General features: G+C 36.3%; 1 long non-coding RNA gene and 3 other non-coding genes across 4 annotated transcripts; 1 reads left to right on the top strand and 3 right to left on the bottom strand.

Annotated features, from left to right (window-relative positions):
* Positions 1 to 1,151: 1,151 nt before the first annotated feature.
* Positions 1,152 to 1,258, bottom strand: LOC115721628 (small nucleolar RNA R71). The gene has a single exon (XR_004012635.1). It is a non-coding gene; the product is annotated as a small nucleolar RNA R71 (small nucleolar RNA).
* Positions 1,259 to 3,343: 2,085 nt separating this feature from the next.
* On the top strand, positions 3,344 to 5,725 carry LOC115718802 (uncharacterized). Its single transcript, XR_004012042.2, has 2 exons — positions 3,344 to 3,493; positions 5,364 to 5,725. It is a non-coding gene; the product is annotated as an uncharacterized LOC115718802 (long non-coding RNA).
* Positions 5,726 to 6,971: 1,246 nt separating this feature from the next.
* LOC115721634 (small nucleolar RNA R71) lies at positions 6,972 to 7,078 on the bottom strand. Its single transcript, XR_004012641.1, has one exon. It is a non-coding gene; the product is annotated as a small nucleolar RNA R71 (small nucleolar RNA).
* A 6,497-nt stretch (positions 7,079 to 13,575) lies between these two features.
* LOC115721554 (small nucleolar RNA R71) lies at positions 13,576 to 13,682 on the bottom strand. The gene has a single exon (XR_004012569.2). It is a non-coding gene; the product is annotated as a small nucleolar RNA R71 (small nucleolar RNA).
* Positions 13,683 to 17,929: the final 4,247 nt, after the last annotated feature.

The following is a 17,929-nucleotide window of genomic DNA, read 5'->3' as shown; positions in this document are numbered from 1 at the left end:
ATGTGAAACGAAAGTATTTACATAGCCTCAGTGACTAATAGATTATTGCTTAATGCTGATTTTGTGTTGATTTAATTAAGAAGTTAATTAGAGAACATAAGATTTAGAACCTAAAAGATCTGAAAAGAGTTAGGTTAATTCTTAATCTGTCATTCACATTAAGATAAGGATCGCAATTAGATATTAACATTGGTAGCTTATCAAAAGGATTCACCTCCCTAACCTCTCATCTTGATTAATCTTCGTTTATTTTCTCTTTAATTTTTTGAGTTATTTACTTTCAAATTGCAAACTTATTATTTTACCAAATAGAATCATAAGTATAGTTTAGTAGTACTTAATCTAATTCCCTGTGGTTCGACCTCACTTGCGTGAGATACTACTTGATTGTGTATACTTGCATAGTAAACATAAAATTCGTAACAAGTTTTTGGCGCCGTTGCCGGGGAATTGTTTAAAGATTAATATTACACAAAATTATACTAACTTCTACTTTGGTATATTTTTCTCTTGCTAATTTTTCTAACCTTTTTTCTTGCAATATTTTCGTGATCCATTTCAGGAATCCTAAGTGTATGCGCCGTCAAGGACAAGCTGTCATTTTACCAGTTGATCCTGAAATAGAGAAAACTTGTAGGAGAAACCGAAAGAACAAGAGGCAAGAAGGAGTTTCAGCAACTGCTGAAACTTCAGAAATCATGGCTGCTAATGTGAATGCTAATGCTGCGAACAATGGAGGTAATAACAGTAATAATGGTGGCGCCGTGGAAGATCAAGCTAATGGCCGCAACTTGAGAGATTACATTCTCCCTACTCTGACGGGAGTGCAGTCATGTATCAGGCCACCGGCAGTGGATGCGAACAACTTTGAGATCAAACCTGCCATACTTCAAATGGTGCAGTCTTCAGTTCAGTTTGGTGGCCTCCCTTCTGAAGATCCTAACCTGCATCTCTCTAACTTCATGGAACTTTGTGAAACTTTTAAAGTTAATGGAGTTAGTGATGATGCCATTCGATTGAGACTGTTCCCATTCTCTCTCAAAGAACACGCCAAGAGTTGGCTAAACTCCTTGCCACCCAACTCTATTGCCACCTGGAACGATCTGACAAAGAAATTCTTGTCAAAGTTCTTTCCTCCAGCCAAGTCTGCAAAGCTGAGAGGAGAAATCAATAACTTCTGCCAACAAGATAATGAATCTCTCCATGAGGCTTGGGAGAGGTTTAAAGATCTGATCAGAAAGTGCCCTCATCATGGTATAGAGAAGTGGATGCTGGTCCACAACTTCTACGATGGGTTGGTAGGAAACACTAGAACTCTAATAGATGCGGCAGCTGGTGGAGCCTTTATGAGAAAGAGTGCTAATGAGGCTTATGATCTATTGGAGGAGATGGCTTTAAACAATCAGCAGTGGCCACCTGAAAGGAGTCAATCAAAGAAGGTAGCTGGTGTGTTAGAGGTTGATGCCATCACAAAGTTGACAGCTCAGGTTGAGGCATTGACAAAGCTAATTGCAGGGCAAGCTAAACAAGCCCAAGTTGTTTGTGAGTTATGTGGAGGAAGTCATCACTTTTCAGAGTGTCAAGCAGATGTGGATGATTTGACAATGGATGAAGCTAAAGCCATTGGAAATTATTCACAGAATAACAACAACAATTATGGGTTCAACCAGGGTAATAACCGAAGAAACAGTGGGTTCTATCAGCAACGAAATCAGAACCAGAATCAGAACCAACAGTTTAATCAGCAACAAACCTCTTGTGGAAATTTTAGTTTGCAAACAGATTTATTGCTTCAATTCATGACTGAAACTAGATCTTCAATCAAAGACCTGCAGACACAGATGGGCCAACTAGCAACTCAAGTAGCAACCCGTTCTCAAGGGAATCTGCCTAGCACAACTGAAGTAAACCCCAAAGAAAACTGCAAGGCAATTACCCTGAGAAGCGGTAAAAATTATGATGGTCCTAAAATGCCACAAGTAGCGAATGCAGAAAAGGAGAACGAAGCTCAACCAATCTCTGGCATTTGTCGCACTTCTTGACATAGGCTCTCGAATCTTCAATCATCGTCGGCCAGAAGTAGCCTTGTGTTAGGTTATAATTAGCCTATGTTTCGGGTCTTTAAAGTTAGCATTATCTCGTCTATTGGTGTCTTTTGGAGCAATTTTACGCTTGATTTTCATTATTTCAGGGTCCCGGAGTGTTAAAGTTCAAATTAAGTCAAATGGCGAAAAACTGGGATAAACTGGAAAAAAAAGTTGGAAAATTCGGTTCTAGAAGATACAGTAGTCGCGACTTCATGAGAGCCAGGTCGCGACCCTTTTTCCAGGTCGCGACTCTGGTCGCGACTTCGAGATTTGGCAGAACCTCTGATTTTCCAGGATTGCCTGTAGTCGCGACCAGCTTAAGGCCTAGTCGCGACTTGGTACGGACGTCGTGGTTTTGACCTAATTTTGATTTTTCTCTCAATTGGAGGCACACTACTCATTCCTATATAAGGAATACGACACTGAAGGTCAGAATTAAGCAGAAATAGACCTAAATAGTGGATGCAAGTGGAGAGGAAGCTATCTTGAAGACCCGGAGCGATATCACCTTCTAGTTTCTTTCTTTTACCCTTAATTTCTTCTTTATGTTTGTTTTTGTTTCTGAATTAATCATGGATGTTTTTAGAGTTATGTTGAACTAAATTTCCCAATAAGGGAGGATGATGATTGTTGTTTCAGTTTATGCCTAGTTAATAAATAATTGCCATTCCTTCATCTTATGTGTGAATACTATCTTTATTTGGTTTTAATTCCATGTGCAAGCTTGATCACCTTATACATGTTCGATGATCTTAATTCAAAATCTGAAAAGTGAGAATTGAGAATGCTAAAATTTGGATAGTCTAGGTTTTGATGTGAAACGAAAGTATTTACATAGCCTCAGTGACTAATAGATTATTGCTTAATGCTGATTTTGTGTTGATTTAATTAAGAAGTTAATTAGAGAACATAAGATTTAGAACCTAAAAGATCTGAAAAGAGTTAGGTTAATTCATAATCTGTCATTCACATTAAGATAAGGATCGCAATTAGATATTAACATTGGTAGCTTATCAACAGGATTCACCTCCCTAACCTCTCATCTTGATTAATCTTTGTTTATTTTCTCTTTAATTTTCTGAGTTATTTACTTTCAAATTGCAAACTTATTATTTTACCAAATAGAATCATAAGTATAGGCTCTGTTCGGTAACAATTTTAAAAGTGGATTTTTATTTTTTTAATCAAAATTATAAAAACATTATTTGAAAGTAATGTTCGGTAACTAATTTTACGTTTTGTTTTTTTAATTTAAAATCAAATTTAAACAAATTTTAATAACAGATATTTTATGATTATAAAAAATTTTAAAATCACTTTTTTTCTCATTCATTATCTCTCTCTCTCTGGATCGTTCATTGCTAAGTTCTATTCCGAAAATTCATCAATGGCTTCAGCTATTCCAGGTAAAGATTTCTTCATCTCCATATCTCTCTCTCTCTCTCTCTCTCTCTCTCTCTCTCTCTCTTCCTCTTGGTCTCTCCCTCTCTCTCAATTTTTTTCTAAGTTTGAAAAAATCTTCATCTCCATATATGCTTTCTACTTAGGGTTTGCAGGTTTATACTGTCATTGTAATCTTGTTTGAGTTTTCTGCATATTTGGCATTTGCTTGTTCCCATGTACTTTTCGTGGGTGTTCATGTAAAATATTTCCAGATTGTTTGTTGGGTCTAAGTGATTATTCATTTAGATGGTGAGCATCTGTGTTAATAATTTTCTTCGAAGAATTTCAAATTTGCATTTTAATATTTCAACTGATTTCGTTTTGTACTTATGTTGATTCTACTGCTGCCATTTCTTTTTCTAGCTTAGTTTCTTTCTTCGTTTTTTTTGGGAATAATTTCTAGTTGTAAAAACAGCTTTGTGGTGTATAGGTTTTGTTGAAAAATTTGTATGTATTAATCTGCCTTTCTAGTATCTGTTACCTGTTTGATTAAATGCCTCAATGGTTATGAAGTACATTTTGATGAAATGCCTCATTATCGTTTTCATTCAAGAGTTCGATGTAATTGACTAACGGGTTATCTATGATACTGTTTTAGAATATACCTTATTACTTTTTTCTTTTTGGTTCTAAGTTGGAGCAAACACTATAGCCACTTTGTGAGAGTGTAGGATTTGTTTGTTGGGTTCAAGAGCAAGCCAAGAGGAAAAAGTGTCATAATTTAGTTTAATTGTGAAGTTGTGTTCTCTTTTCAACATGGCAACATCATCAACATCAAGATCTGTCATGGCCTTTTTTATACTTCTAGCATTACTATGAAAATTTCCCTAGTTTTGAATGTTGTAATTGTACAAAAGTTGGTCCAATGAATAACTGTTTAAAGCTCCATCACTTTAGCTTTTGTGAACATGGTCACTGGCCGCTGTTTAGCATCTTGAAACAGAGGGTATTATTTGTTGTTATGAATTTTGAGCTCTTTAAATCATAAGATTTCCATCTCTATATATCAATAGCTCTACAAATCACAATGCTCATCTTAGTAATACCTTCTTTGACATATGATATATACAAATTTATATACCTTTTATTTGAGTTGTTTCGTACTGATCAGTACAAAATTATTACAATTGTTTTATCTTCATGTTCGTCTCAAAGATTACTTTTTAAGGGACAGGAAATAAATTTATATAATTTTTACTGCCATTTTTGCTCTGCGTATACTGCCATTTTTACTGCTTATTTCATTGAGTTATGTTGCATTTGTTTTACTCTGTTATCTGGTCCTTCTTCGCTGGTTTAGTCTACTTGTTGATGTGCTTCTGGTTGTTATTAGTTCATAACAATATGTATTTACCTTGTGAGCAATATTTTTATGATGATGTGCTTTGCATGTTAAAATTTGCAAATGCGTTCACTAATATCATTATGTTGTATGTATGATACACCTTGTGAACAATTATGTATAATTATTGCATGTTGTCTTATCCATAATTTTATTAGGAGGGAGTTGTCATCTGATCTAAAGTTGCAGAAATTTGTAAACTTTAATTTCGTCAAAGCTTTAATAATGCCTCGTGTTATCTTGAACACTTGTCAGTATGTTGTTTTCTGCTTCATTTCCTAAGTTTAACAATGTCTCTCATATATTGTTTAATAGTTGGCCAATGTCAATTTACTTATTAAAAATAGATTTCATAGGTACGTATGATGCACACCATTTTCCTTATTAAAGAAGCAGTTCTTATTTTCTTGTGCTATATCTTTTTGGTTCTGAGCTGGAGCAAACACTATAGCCATTTTGTAAGAGTGTGAGGATTTGTTTGTGGATGGCAGCAAAAGAAGAGATAAATCAATTGGCACTACGAGTTCTCGATCGGCGAAAAAAGCAAAGTTCTCACTTGCATTGGCAGAAACATTGACGGTATATAATGAAACTGCAAAGCGAAAGATAGAAATGTATGAGAATTCAATGACATTGACAAAACATCACTTATTGGATGAGTGTATTGAAGCTCTTAATCAAATTGACGGAATTAGTGGAGAAGTATACACAAAGGCTATTGAGAAGTTTGAGAGCGAGGTGTCTAGAGCATTATTTCTAAAGATGCCAAAACATTATTAATAATTACAACTTTTTAAATATTTTGTTACAAGATTGGACAATTATTAGTTCATATTTTATTATGATTTTGTCAGTTTTGTGTTATAGATAATGAGTTTCGTGATTTCAAATTACTTGAATTTTTTTAAAATGCTAATGAGTATTTTTTATTTAATTTTTTTATAATTATATATTTATTTAAAAATAAAAATAAATGATATTCATAATTTTTTTAATTAAAAAAAGAAAAAAAAAATCAAAATTTATGTTTTTTGTTTTTAAAATTAAAAAATAAAAATAGTTACAAAACACATTTTTGTTTTTTGTTTTTAAAAACAGAAAACAAAAGTGATTGCAGAACACACTTTTATTTTCTGTTTTTAAAATTTGAAAACACAAGTGGTTGTAGAACGCATTTTTGTTTTTCAAAAACAAAATTTTAAAAACAAAAAATCTACTTTTATTTATCTGTTTTTAAAATTAAAAAGCAAAAGTGTTACCAAACGCCACCATAGTTTAGTAGTACCTAATCGAATTCCCTGTGGTTTGACCTCACTTGCATGCGATACTACTTGATTGTGTATACTTGCGTAGTAAACATAAAATTCGTAACAAGTTTTTGGCGCCGTTGGCGGGGAATTGTTTAAAGATTAATATTACACAAAATTATACTAACTTCTACTTTGGTATATTTTTCTCTTGCTGATTTTTCTAACCTTTTTTCTTGCAATATTTTCGTGATCCATTTCAGGAATCCTAAGTGTATGCGCCGTCAAGGACAAGCTGTCATTTTACCAGTTGATCCTGAAATAGAGAAAACTTGTAGGAGAAACCGAAAGAACAAGAGGCAAGAAGGAGTTTCAGCAACTGCTGAAACTTCAGAAATCATGGCTGCTAATGTCAACGCTAATGCTGCGAACAATGGAGGTAATAACGGTAATAATGGTGGCGCCGTGGAAGATCAAGCTAATGGCCGCAGCTTGAGAGATTACATTCTCCCTACTCTGATGGGAGTGCAGTCATGTATCAGGCCACCGGCAGTGGATGCGAACAACTTTGAGATCAAACCTGCCATACTTCAAATGGTGCAGTCTTCAGTTCAGTTTGGTAGCCTCCCTTCTGAAGATCCTAACCTGCATCTCTCTAACTTCATGGAACTTTGTGAAACTTTGAAAGTTAATAGAGTTAGTGATGATGCCATTCGATTGAGACTGTTCCCATTCTCTCTCAGAGAACGCGCCAAGAGTTGGCTAAACTGCTTGCCACCCAACTCTATTGCCACCTGGAACGATCTGGAAACGAAATTCTTGTCAAAGTTCTTTCCTCCAGCCAAGTCTGCAAAGCTGAGTGGAGAAATCAATAACTTCTGCCAACAAGATAATGAATCTCTCCATGAGGCTTGGGAGAGGTTTAAAGATCTGATCAGAAAGTGCCCTCATCATGGTATAGAGAAGTGGATGCTGGTCCACAACTTCTACAATGGGTTGGTAGGAAACACTAGAACTCTAATAGATGCGGCTGCTGGTGGAACCTTTATGAGAAAGAGTGCTAATGAGGCTTATGATCTATTGGAGGAGATTGCTCTAAACAATCAGCAGTGGCCAAGTGAAAGGAGTCAATTAAAGAAGGTAGCTGGTGTGTTAGAGGTTGATGCCATCACAAAGTTGACAGCTCAGGTTGAGGCATTGACAAAGCTAATTGCAGGGCAAGCTAGACAAGCCCAAGTTGTTTGTGAGTTATGTGGAGGAAGTCATCACTTTTCAGAGTGTCAAGCAGATGTGGATGATTTGCCAATGGATGAAGCTAAAGCCATTGGAAATTATTCACAGAATAACAACAACAATTATGGGTTCAACCAGGGTAATAACCGAAGAAACAGTGGGTTCTATCAGCAACGAAATCAGAACCAGAATCAGAACCAACAGTTTAATCAGCAACAAACCTCTGGTGGAAATTCTAGTTTGCAAACAGATTTATTGCTTCAATTCATGACTGAAACTAGATCTTCAATCAAAGACCTGCAGACACAGATGGGCCAACTAGCAACTCAAGTAGCAACCCGTGGAATCTGCCTAGCACAACTGAAGTAAACCCCAAAGAAAACTGCAAGGCAATTACCCTGAGCAGCGGTAAAAATTATGATGGTCCTGAAATGCCACAACTAGCGAATGGAGAAAACGAGAACGAAGCTCAACCAATGCCAACACCAACACCCACATCAGAGAAGGCTACTGACAGCCCAACACAACCACAACAGTCTCCACCAATTAATAGTGATCACCATGTGAAAATACCCTACCCTCAAAGGCTTAGAAAGTCAAGCCTAGACAAGCAGTTCACCAAATTCTTAGAAGTCTTCAAAAGACTTCACATTAAAACTCCTTTTGCTGAAGCCTTGGAACAAATGCCCCGTTATGTGAAGTTCATGAAGGAGATATTGTCTAAGAAGAGAAAATTGGAGGACTATGAAACAGTGGCATTAACTGAGGAGTGTAGCGCCATTTTGCAAAAGAAACTACCGCCCAAGCTTAAAGATCCGGGTAGTTTCAATATTCCATGCTCTATAGGGGGTTCGGTGGAAACTAAAGCTCTATCTGATCTAGGAGCAAGCATTAATCTAATGCCTTTGTCTGTCTTCAAGAGGCTAGGATTGGGAAAAGCAAAGCCTACAACAGTGACTTTACAACTGGTAGATCGTTCTTTGACTCATCCTCGTGGGATAATTGAAGATGTACTGGTGAAGGTTGGTAAGTTTATCTTCCCTGCTGATTTCCTAATTCTTGATATGGAGGAAGATTCAACTATTCCCATTATTTTGGGAAGACCATTCTTAGCCACGGGCAGAGCAGTAATAGATGTTCAAAAGGGAGAGTTAAAGTTGAGAGTGCAAGATGAAGAGGTCAATTTTAATGTTTTTGCCCCAACTGACATTCCTACCTGTTGCAAGATTGAGATGGTGAAGGGTTCTTTTCTTAAAACTGATAAGAAGAAAGCAAAGCCTAAAGAGCGACTTCGAACAATTTAGCGTCGTTGGAAAAGATTGATGTGTGGTAGTTCTGAAGGTGAGCTTACTCTTGTGCAAAAATTTGAAATCAACACTATTGGTGGTCAATTTTCTTCATTTAGTACGAGAGCTCTTTTGGATGAAAAGGGTCCACCCAACCCTTTCTGAGAGGGTCTCAGGTAAGTCTCTTTTCTCTGCATATTACTGTACACATTGGGGACAATGTCATATTTAGTTTGGGGGGAGAGACTTAAAAATTTTAAATTCTGCATTTTAATTTTCTGTTTTAGTTTTTTGTTTTAGTCAAGGAATGGCAATAAGCTTGATGATAGTTGTATACTGCTGATTAGTGTGATGTGATCTGAAACTGTAAAATAACTGTGTGCTTGATTTTGTTAACTCTTTGGATTAGTTCGGATGTTTTGAAACCTGTGTTTTTCTACAAATACTCAATCTGTGAAAATTGTTATAACTGTTTTACTATTGTTTGTGGTAAGATTGACAGGATAGCTTAGAACTTGCATGTTTATTCTTTTGAGGCAAAATCCTTGATAGTGTTCAATTGGAATATGACTTAGGCATTTGTTGGATAGTTTGAGCCTTTCAAGCCTACCATAATAATGTGTGTCCCTAGTTTCCCTTTTTGAGCCTTAACCTGTTATGTTTTTCTCCCATTGATTTGAAAATTTTGCAACCACACTATTAATTTTTCTTCACCATGTTATCCAAGATATCATAAGCTACATGATTAGTTTGGGGGAGGAGAAACATTTAGTGTGAGGAAATAGTGAGAGGTAGAAAAACTTGTAAGATTGAGAAGAAAAAATTGTGTAATTCCATGTAACTGAAAAAAAAAAAGAAAAAAAAAACAGCACAATGAAAAAGTAAAAAATATGTGTTCAAAAAAAAAAAAGATGTCTTCTCTCAATCTTGGTAAACTTGGGAACATTATGGGTATTGAAAAAGAAAAGGAAGAAGCTTGTGGGTTCTATTTGTGTGCTTATGATATGTTGAGCCAAAAATTGTCTTTTGTCTATCCCTGAATATCTGAGCCATTATACTTAAGCCTTTAAAAGACCTAATGATTCCAAAGAATACTGTCAACATTAGTGGAGAAAGGTAAGCATGCAAGCTTATGAGTTATCGGGTTGTGGAACTGTTGGAAAGAGTAAAATTTTTATAACAATGTTTCACATTTGAATAAATTGTTGCAGTTGTACATAGTGTTATTAATTGAGTATCCGAGTTAATTGTTAGAGTTAGTAGCATCAAAATTCTAGTTTATGCAAGGAAGAAAACAGAGCATAAGTCAGCAGCATAGTAATTATCTGATAGCGTAGTTAGTTTTTTTTTATCTTACTCAAGGGCGAGTAAGAATCTAGTTTGGGGGATTTTGTTAGGTTATAATTAGCCTATGTTTCGGGTCTTTAAAGTTAGCATTATCTCGTCTATTGGTGTCTTTTGGAGCAGTTTTACGCTTGATTTTCATTATTTCAGGGTCCCGGAGTGTTAAAGTTCAAATTCAATCAAATGGCAAAAAACTGGGATAAACTGGAAAAAAAGTTGGAAAATTCGGTTCCAGAAGCTACAGTAGTCGCGACTTCATGAGAGCCAGGTCGCGACCCTTTTTCCAGGTCGCGACTCTGGTCGCGACTTCGAGATTTGGCAGAACCTCTGATTTTCGAGGATTGCCTGTAGTCGCGACCAGCTTAAGGGCTAGTCGCGACTTGGTACGGACGTCGTGGTTTTGACCTAATTTTGATTTTTCTCTCAATTGGAGGCACACTACTCATCCCTATATAAGGAATACGACACTGAAGGTCAGAATTAAGCAGAAATAGACCTAAATAGTGGATGCAAGTGGAGAGGAAGCTATCTTGAAGACCCGGAGCGATATCACCTTCTAGTTTCTTTCTTTTACCCTTAATTTCTTCTTTATGTTTGTTTTTGTTTCTGAATTAATCATGGATGTTTTTAGAGTTATGTTGAACTAAATTTCCCAATAAGGGAGGATGATGATTGTTGTTTAAGTTTATGCCTAGTTAATAAATAATTGCCATTCCTTCATCTTATGTGTGAATACTATCTTTATTTGGGTTTAATTCCATGTGCAAGCTTGATCACCTTTTACATGTTCGATGATCTCACTTCGAAATCTGAAAAGTGAGAATTGAGAATGCTAAAATTTGGATAGTCTAGGTTTTGATGTGAAACGAAAGTATTTACATAGCCTCAGTGACTAATAGATTATTGCTTAATGTTGATTTTGTGTTGATTTAATTAAGAAGTTAATTAGAGAACATAAGATTTAGAACCTAAAAGATCTGAAAAGAGTTAGGTTAATTCATAATCTATCATTCACATTAAGATAAGGATCGCAATTAGATATTAACATTGGTAGCTTATCAACAGGATTCACCTCCCTAACCTCTCATCTTGATTAATCTTCGTTTATTTTCTCTTTAATTTTCTGAATTATTTACTTTCAAATTGCAAACTAATTATTTTACAAAATAGAATCATAAGTATAGTTTAGTAGTACTTAATCCAAACTTGATTGCGTATACTTGCATAGTAAACATAAAATTCGTAACAAGTTTTTGGCGCCGTTGCCGGGGAATTGTTTAAAGATTAATATTACACAAAATTATACTAACTTCTACTTTGGTATATTTTTCTCTTGCTGATTTTTCTAACCTTTTTTCTTGCAATATTTTCGTGATCCATTTCAGGAATCCTAAGTGTATGCGCCGTCAAGGACAAGCTGTCATATTACCAGTTGATCCTGAAATAGAGAAAACTTGTAGGAGAAACCGAAAGAACAAGAGGCAAGAAGGAGTTTCAGCAACTGCTGAAACTCCAGAAATCATGGCTGCTAATGTGAATGTTAATGCTGCGAACAATGGAGGTAATAACGGTAATAATGGTGGTGTCGTGGAAGATCAAGCTAATGGCCGCAGCTTGAGAGATTACATTCTCCCTACTCTGACGGGAGTGCAGTCATGTATCATGCCACCGGCAATGGATGCGAACAACTTTGAGATCAAACCTGCCATACTTCGAATGGTGCAGTCTTCAGTTTAGTTTGGTAGCCTCCCTTCTGAAGATCCTAACCTGCATCTCTCTAACTTCATGGAACTTTATGAAACTTTTAAAGTTAATGGAGTTAGTGATGATGCCATTCAATTGAGACTGTTCCCATTCTCTCTCAGAGAACGCGCCAAGAGTTGGCTAAACTCCTTGCCACCCAACCCTATTGCCATCGATTTGGCAGAACCTCTGATTTTCGAGGATTGCCTGTAGTCGCGACCAGCTTAAGGGCTAGTCGTGACTTGGTACGGACGTCGTGGTTTTGACCTAATTTTGATTTTTCTCTCAATTGGAGGCACACTACTCATCCCTATATAAGGAATACGACACTGAAGGTCAGAATTAAGCAGAAATAGACCTAAATAGTGGATGCAAGTGGAGAGGAAGCTATCTTGAAGACCGGGAGCGATATCACCTTCTAGTTTCTTTCTTTTACCCTTAATTTCTTCTTTATGATTGTTTTTGTTTCTGAATTAATCATGGATGTTTTTAGAGTTATGTTGAACTAAATTTCCCAATAAGGGGGATGATGATTGTTGTTTAAGTTTATGCCTAGTTAATAAATAATTACCATTCCTTCATCTTATGTGTGAATACTATCTTTATTTGGGTTTAATTCCATGTGCAAGCTTGATCATCTCAATTCGAAATCTGAAAAGTGAGAATTGAGAATGCTAAAATTTGGATAGTCTAGGTTTTGATGTGAAACGAAAGTATTTACATAGCCTCAGTGACTAATAGATTATTGCTTAATGCTGATTTTGTGTTGATTTAATTAAGAAGTTAATTAGAGAACATAAGATTTAGAACCTAAAAGATCTGAAAAGAGTTAGGTTAATTCATAATCTGTCATTCACATTAAGATAAGGATCGCAATTAGATATTAGCATTGGTAGCTTATCAACAGGATTCACCTCCCTAACCTCTCATCTTGATTAATCTTCGTTTATTTTCTCTTTAATTTTTTGAGTTATTTACTTTCAAATTGCAAACTTATTATTTTACCAAATAGAATCATAGGTATAGTTTAGTAGTACTTAGTCCAATTCCCTATGGTTCGACCTCACTTGCGTGAGATACTACTTGATTGCGTATACTTGCAAAGTAAACATAAAATTCGTAACAAGTTTTTGGCGCCGTTGCTGGGGAAATGTTTAAAGATTAATATTACACAAAATTATACTAACTTCTACTTTGGTATATTTTTCTCTTGCTGATTTTTCTAACCTTTTTCTCGCAATATTTTCGTGATCCATTTCAGGAATCCTAAGTGTATGCGCCGTCAAGGACAAGCTGTCATATTACCAGTTGATCCTGAAATAGAGAAAACTTTTAGGAGAAACCGAAAGAACAAGAGGCAAGAAGGAGTTTCAGCAACTGCTGAAACTTCAGAAATCATGGCTCCTAATGTGAATGCTAATGCTGCGAACAATGGAGGTAATAACGGTAATAATGGTGGCGTCGTGGAAGATCAAGCTAATGGCCGCAGCTTGAGAGATTACATTCTTCCTACTCTGACGGGAGTGCAGTCATGTATCAGGCCACCGGCAGTGGATGCGAACAACTTTGAGATCAAACCTGCCATACTTCAAATGGTGCAGTCTTCAGTTCAGTTTGGTAGCCTCCCTTCTGAAGATCCTAACCTGCATCTCTCTAACTTCATGGAACTTTGTGAAACTTTTAAAGTTAATGGAGTTAGTGATGATGCCATTCGATTGAGACTGTTCCCATTCTCTCTCAGAGAACGCGCCAAGAGTTGGCTAAACTCCTTGCCACCCAACTCTATTGCCACCTGGAACGATCTGACAACAAAATTCTTGTCAAAGTTCTTTCCTCCAGCCAAGTCTGCAAAGCTGAGAGGAGAAATCAATAACTTCTGCCAACAAGATAATGAATCTCTCCATGAGGCTTGGGAGAGGTTTAAAGATCTGATCAGAAAGTGCCCTCATCATGGTATAGAGAAGTGGATGCTGGTCCACAACTTCTACAATGGGTTGGTAGGAAACACTAGAACTCTAATAGATGCGGCAGCTGGTGGAGCCTTTATGAGAAAGAGTGCTAATGAGGCTTATGATCTATTGGAGGAGATGGCTTTAAACAATCAGCAGTGGCCAACTGAAAGGAGTCAATCAAAGAAGGTACCTGGTGTGTTAGAGGTTGATGCCATCACAAAGTTGACAGCTCAGGTTGAGGCATTGACAAAGCTAATTGCAGGGCAAGCTAAACAAGCACAAGTTGTTTGTGAGTTATGTGGAGGAAGTCATCACTTTTCAGAGTGTCAAGCAGATGTGGATGATTTGCCAATGGATGAAGCTAAAGCCATTGGAAATTATTCACAGAATAACAACAACAATTATGGGTTCAACCAGGGTAATAACCGAAGAAACAGTGGGTTCTATCAGCAACGAAATCAGAACCAGAATCAGAACCAACAGTTTAATCAGCAACAAACCTCTTGTGGAAATTTTAGTTTGCAAACAGATTTATTGCTTCAATTCATGACTGAAACTAGATCTTCAATCAAAGACCTGCAGACACAGATGGGCCAACTAGCAACTCAAGTAGCAACCCGTTCTCAAGGGAATCTGCCTAGCACAACTGAAGTAAACCCCAAAGAAAACTGCAAGGCAATTACCCTGAGAAGCGGTAAAAATTATGATGGTCCTGAAATGCCACAACTAGCGAATGGAGAAAACGAGAACGAAGCTCAACCAATGCCAACACCAACACCCACATCAGAGAAGGCTACTGACTGCCCAACACAACCACAACAGTCTCCACCAATTAATAGTGATCACCATGTGAAAATACCCTACCCTCAAAGGCTTAGAATGTCAAGCATAGACAAGCAGTTCACCAAATTCTTAGAAGTCTTCAAAAGACTTCACATTAACATTCCTTTTGCTGAAGCCTTGGAACAAATGCCCCGTTATGTGAAGTTCATGAAGGAGATATTGTCTAAGAAGAGAAAATTGGAGGACTATGAAACAGTGGCATTAACTGAGGAGTGTAGCGCCATTTTGCAAAAGAAACTACCGCCCAAGCTTAAAGATCCGGGTAGTTTCAATATTCCATGCTCTATAGGGGGTTCGGTGGAAACTAAAGCTCTATGTGATCTAGGAGCAAGTATTAATCTAATGCCTTTGTCTGTCTTCAAGAGGCTAGGATTGGGAAAAGCAAAGCCTACAATAGTGACTTTATAACTGGAAGATCGTTCTTTGACTCATTCTCGTGGGATAATTGAAGATGTACTGGTGAAGGTTGGTAAGTTTATCGTCCTTGCTGATTTCCTAATTCTTTATATGGAGGAAGATTCAACTATTCCCATTATTTTGGGAAGACCAATCTTAGCCACGGGCATAGCAGTAATAGATGTTCAAAAGGGAGAGTTAAAGTTGAGAGTGCAAGATGAAGAGGTCAATTTTAATGTTTTTGCCCCAACTGACATTCCTACCTGTTGCAAGATTGAGATGGTGAAGGGTTCTTTTGTTAAAACTGATAAGAAGAAAGCAAAGCCTAAAGAGCGACTTCGAACGATTCAGCGTCGTTGGAAAAGATTGATGTGTGGTAGTTCTGAAGGTGAGCTTACTCTTGTGCAAAAATCTGAAATCAACACTATTGGTGGTCAATTTTCTTCATTTAGTACGAGGGCTCTTTTGGATGAAAAGGGTCCACCCAACCCTTTCTGAGAGGGTCTCAGGTAAGTCTCTTTTCTCTGCATATTACTATACACATTGGGGACAATGTCATTTTTAGTTTGGGGGGAGAGACTTAAAAATTTTAAATTCTGCATTTTAATTTTCTGTTTTAGTTTTTTGTTTTAGTCAAGGAATGGAAATAAGCTTGATGATAGTTGTATACTGCTTATTAGTGTGATGTGATCTGAAACTATAAAATAACTGTGTGCTTGATTTTGTTAACTCTTTGGATTAGTTCGGATGTTTTGAAACCTGTGTTTTTCTACAAATACTCAATCTGTGAAAATTGTTATAACTGTTTTACTATGGTTTGTGGTAAGATTGATAGGATAGCTTAAAACTTGCATGTTTATTCTTTTGAGGCGAAATCCTTGATAGTGTTCAATTGGAATATGACTTAGGCATTTGTTGGATAGTTTGAGCCTTTCAAGCCTACCATAATAATTTGTATCCGTAGTTACCCTTTTGAGCCTAAACCTGTTATGCTTTTCACCCATTGATTTGAAAATTTTGCAACCACACTATTAATTCTTCTTCACCATGTTATCCATGATATCATAAGCTACATGATTAGTTTGGGGGAGGAGAAACATTTAGTGTGAGGAAATAGTGAGAGGTAGAAAAACTTGTAAGATTGAGAAGAAAAAATTGTGTAATTCCATGTCACTGAAAAAAAAAAAAGAAAAAAAATAGCACCTGATGAAAAAGTAAAAAATATGTGTTCAAAAAAAAAAAAAAAAAAAGATGTCTTCTCTCAATCTTGGTAAACTTGGGAACATTATTGGTATTGAAAAAGAAAAGGAAGAAGCTTGTGGGTTCTATTTGTGTCCTTATGATATGTTGAGCCAAAAATTGTCTTTTGTCTATCCCTAAATATCTGAGCCATTATACTTAAGCCTTTAAAAGACCTAATGATTCCAAAGAATACTGTCAACATTAGTGGAGAAAGGTAAGCATGCAAGCTTATGAGTTATCGGGTTGTGGAACTGTTGGAAAGAGTAAAATTTTTATAACAATGTTTCACATTTGAATAAATTGTTGCAGTTGTACATAGTGTTATTAATTGAGTATCCGAGTTAATTGTTAGAGTTAGTAGGATCAAAATTCTAGTTTATGGAAGGAAGAAAACAGAGCATAAGTCAACAGCATAGTAATTATCTGATAGCGTAGTTAGTTTTTTTTTTATCTTACTCGGGGGCGAGTAAGAATCTAGTTTAGGGGATTTTGTTAGGTTATAATTAGCCTATGTTTCGGGTCTTTAAAGTTAGCATTATCTCGTCTATTGGTGTCTTTTGGAGCAGTTTTACACTTGATTTTCATTATTTCAGGGTCCCGGAGTGTTAAAGTTCAAATTCAGTCAAATGGCGAAAAACTGGGATAAACTGGAAAAAAAAGTTGGAAAATTCGGTTCCAGAAGCTACAGTAGTCGCGACTTCATGAGAGCTAGGTCGCGACCCTTTTTCCAGGTCGCGACTCTGGTCGCGACTTCGAGATTTGGCAGAACCTCTGATTTTCGAGGATTGCCTGTAGTCGCGACCAGCTTAAGGGCTAGTCGCGACTTGGTACGGACGTCGTGGTTTTGACCTAATTTTGATTTTTCTCTCAATTGGAGGCACACTACTCATCCCTATATAAGGAATATGACACTGAAGGTCAGAATTAAGCAGAAATAGACCTAAATAGTGGATGCAAGTGGAGAGGAAGCTATCTTGAAGACCCGGAGCGATATCACCTTCTAGTTTCTTTCTTTTACCCTTAATTTCTTCTTTATGTTTTTTTTTTTGTTTCTGAATTAATCATGGATGGTTTTAAAGTTATGTTGAACTAAATTTCCCAATAAGGGAGGATGATGATTGTTGTTTAAGTTTATGCCTAGTTAATAAATAATTGCCATTCCTTCATCTTATGTGTGAATACTATCTTTATTTGGGTTTAATTCCATGTGCAAGCTTGATCATCTCAATTCGAAATCTGAAAAGTGAGAATTGAGAATGCTAAAATTTGGATAGTCTAGGTTTTGATGTGAAACGAAAGTATTTACATAGCCTCAGTGACTAATAGATTATTGCTTAATGCTGATTTTGTGTTGATTTAATTAAGAAGTTAATTAGAGAACATAAGATTTAGAACCTAAAAGATCTAAAAAGAGTTAGGTTAATTCATAATCTGTCATTCACATTAAGATAAGGATCGCAATTAGATATTAACATTTGTAGCTTATCAACAGGATTCACCTCCCTAACCTCTCATCTTGATTAATCTTCGTTTATTTTCTCTTTAATTTTTTGAGTTATTTACTTTCAAATTGCAAACTTATTATTTTACCAAATAGAATCATAAGTATAGTTTAGTAGTACTTAATCCAATTCCCTGTGGTTCGACCTCACTTGCGTGAGATACTACTTGATTGCGTATACTTGTGTAGTAAACATAAAATTCGTAACACCTTGCATTAGAATTTTCTTTGATAAGCTCTGTCCGACTGCATGATTTGCGCAGAATCCGT

The sequence above is a fragment of the Cannabis sativa genome, chromosome 2, assembly GCF_029168945.1.
Source record: "Cannabis sativa cultivar Pink pepper isolate KNU-18-1 chromosome 2, ASM2916894v1, whole genome shotgun sequence".
In the NCBI taxonomy this organism is placed as follows: domain Eukaryota; kingdom Viridiplantae; phylum Streptophyta; class Magnoliopsida; order Rosales; family Cannabaceae; genus Cannabis; species Cannabis sativa.
Note: the sequence above shows the minus strand (reverse complement) of the source record. Positions and strands in the feature narration are given on the sequence as shown.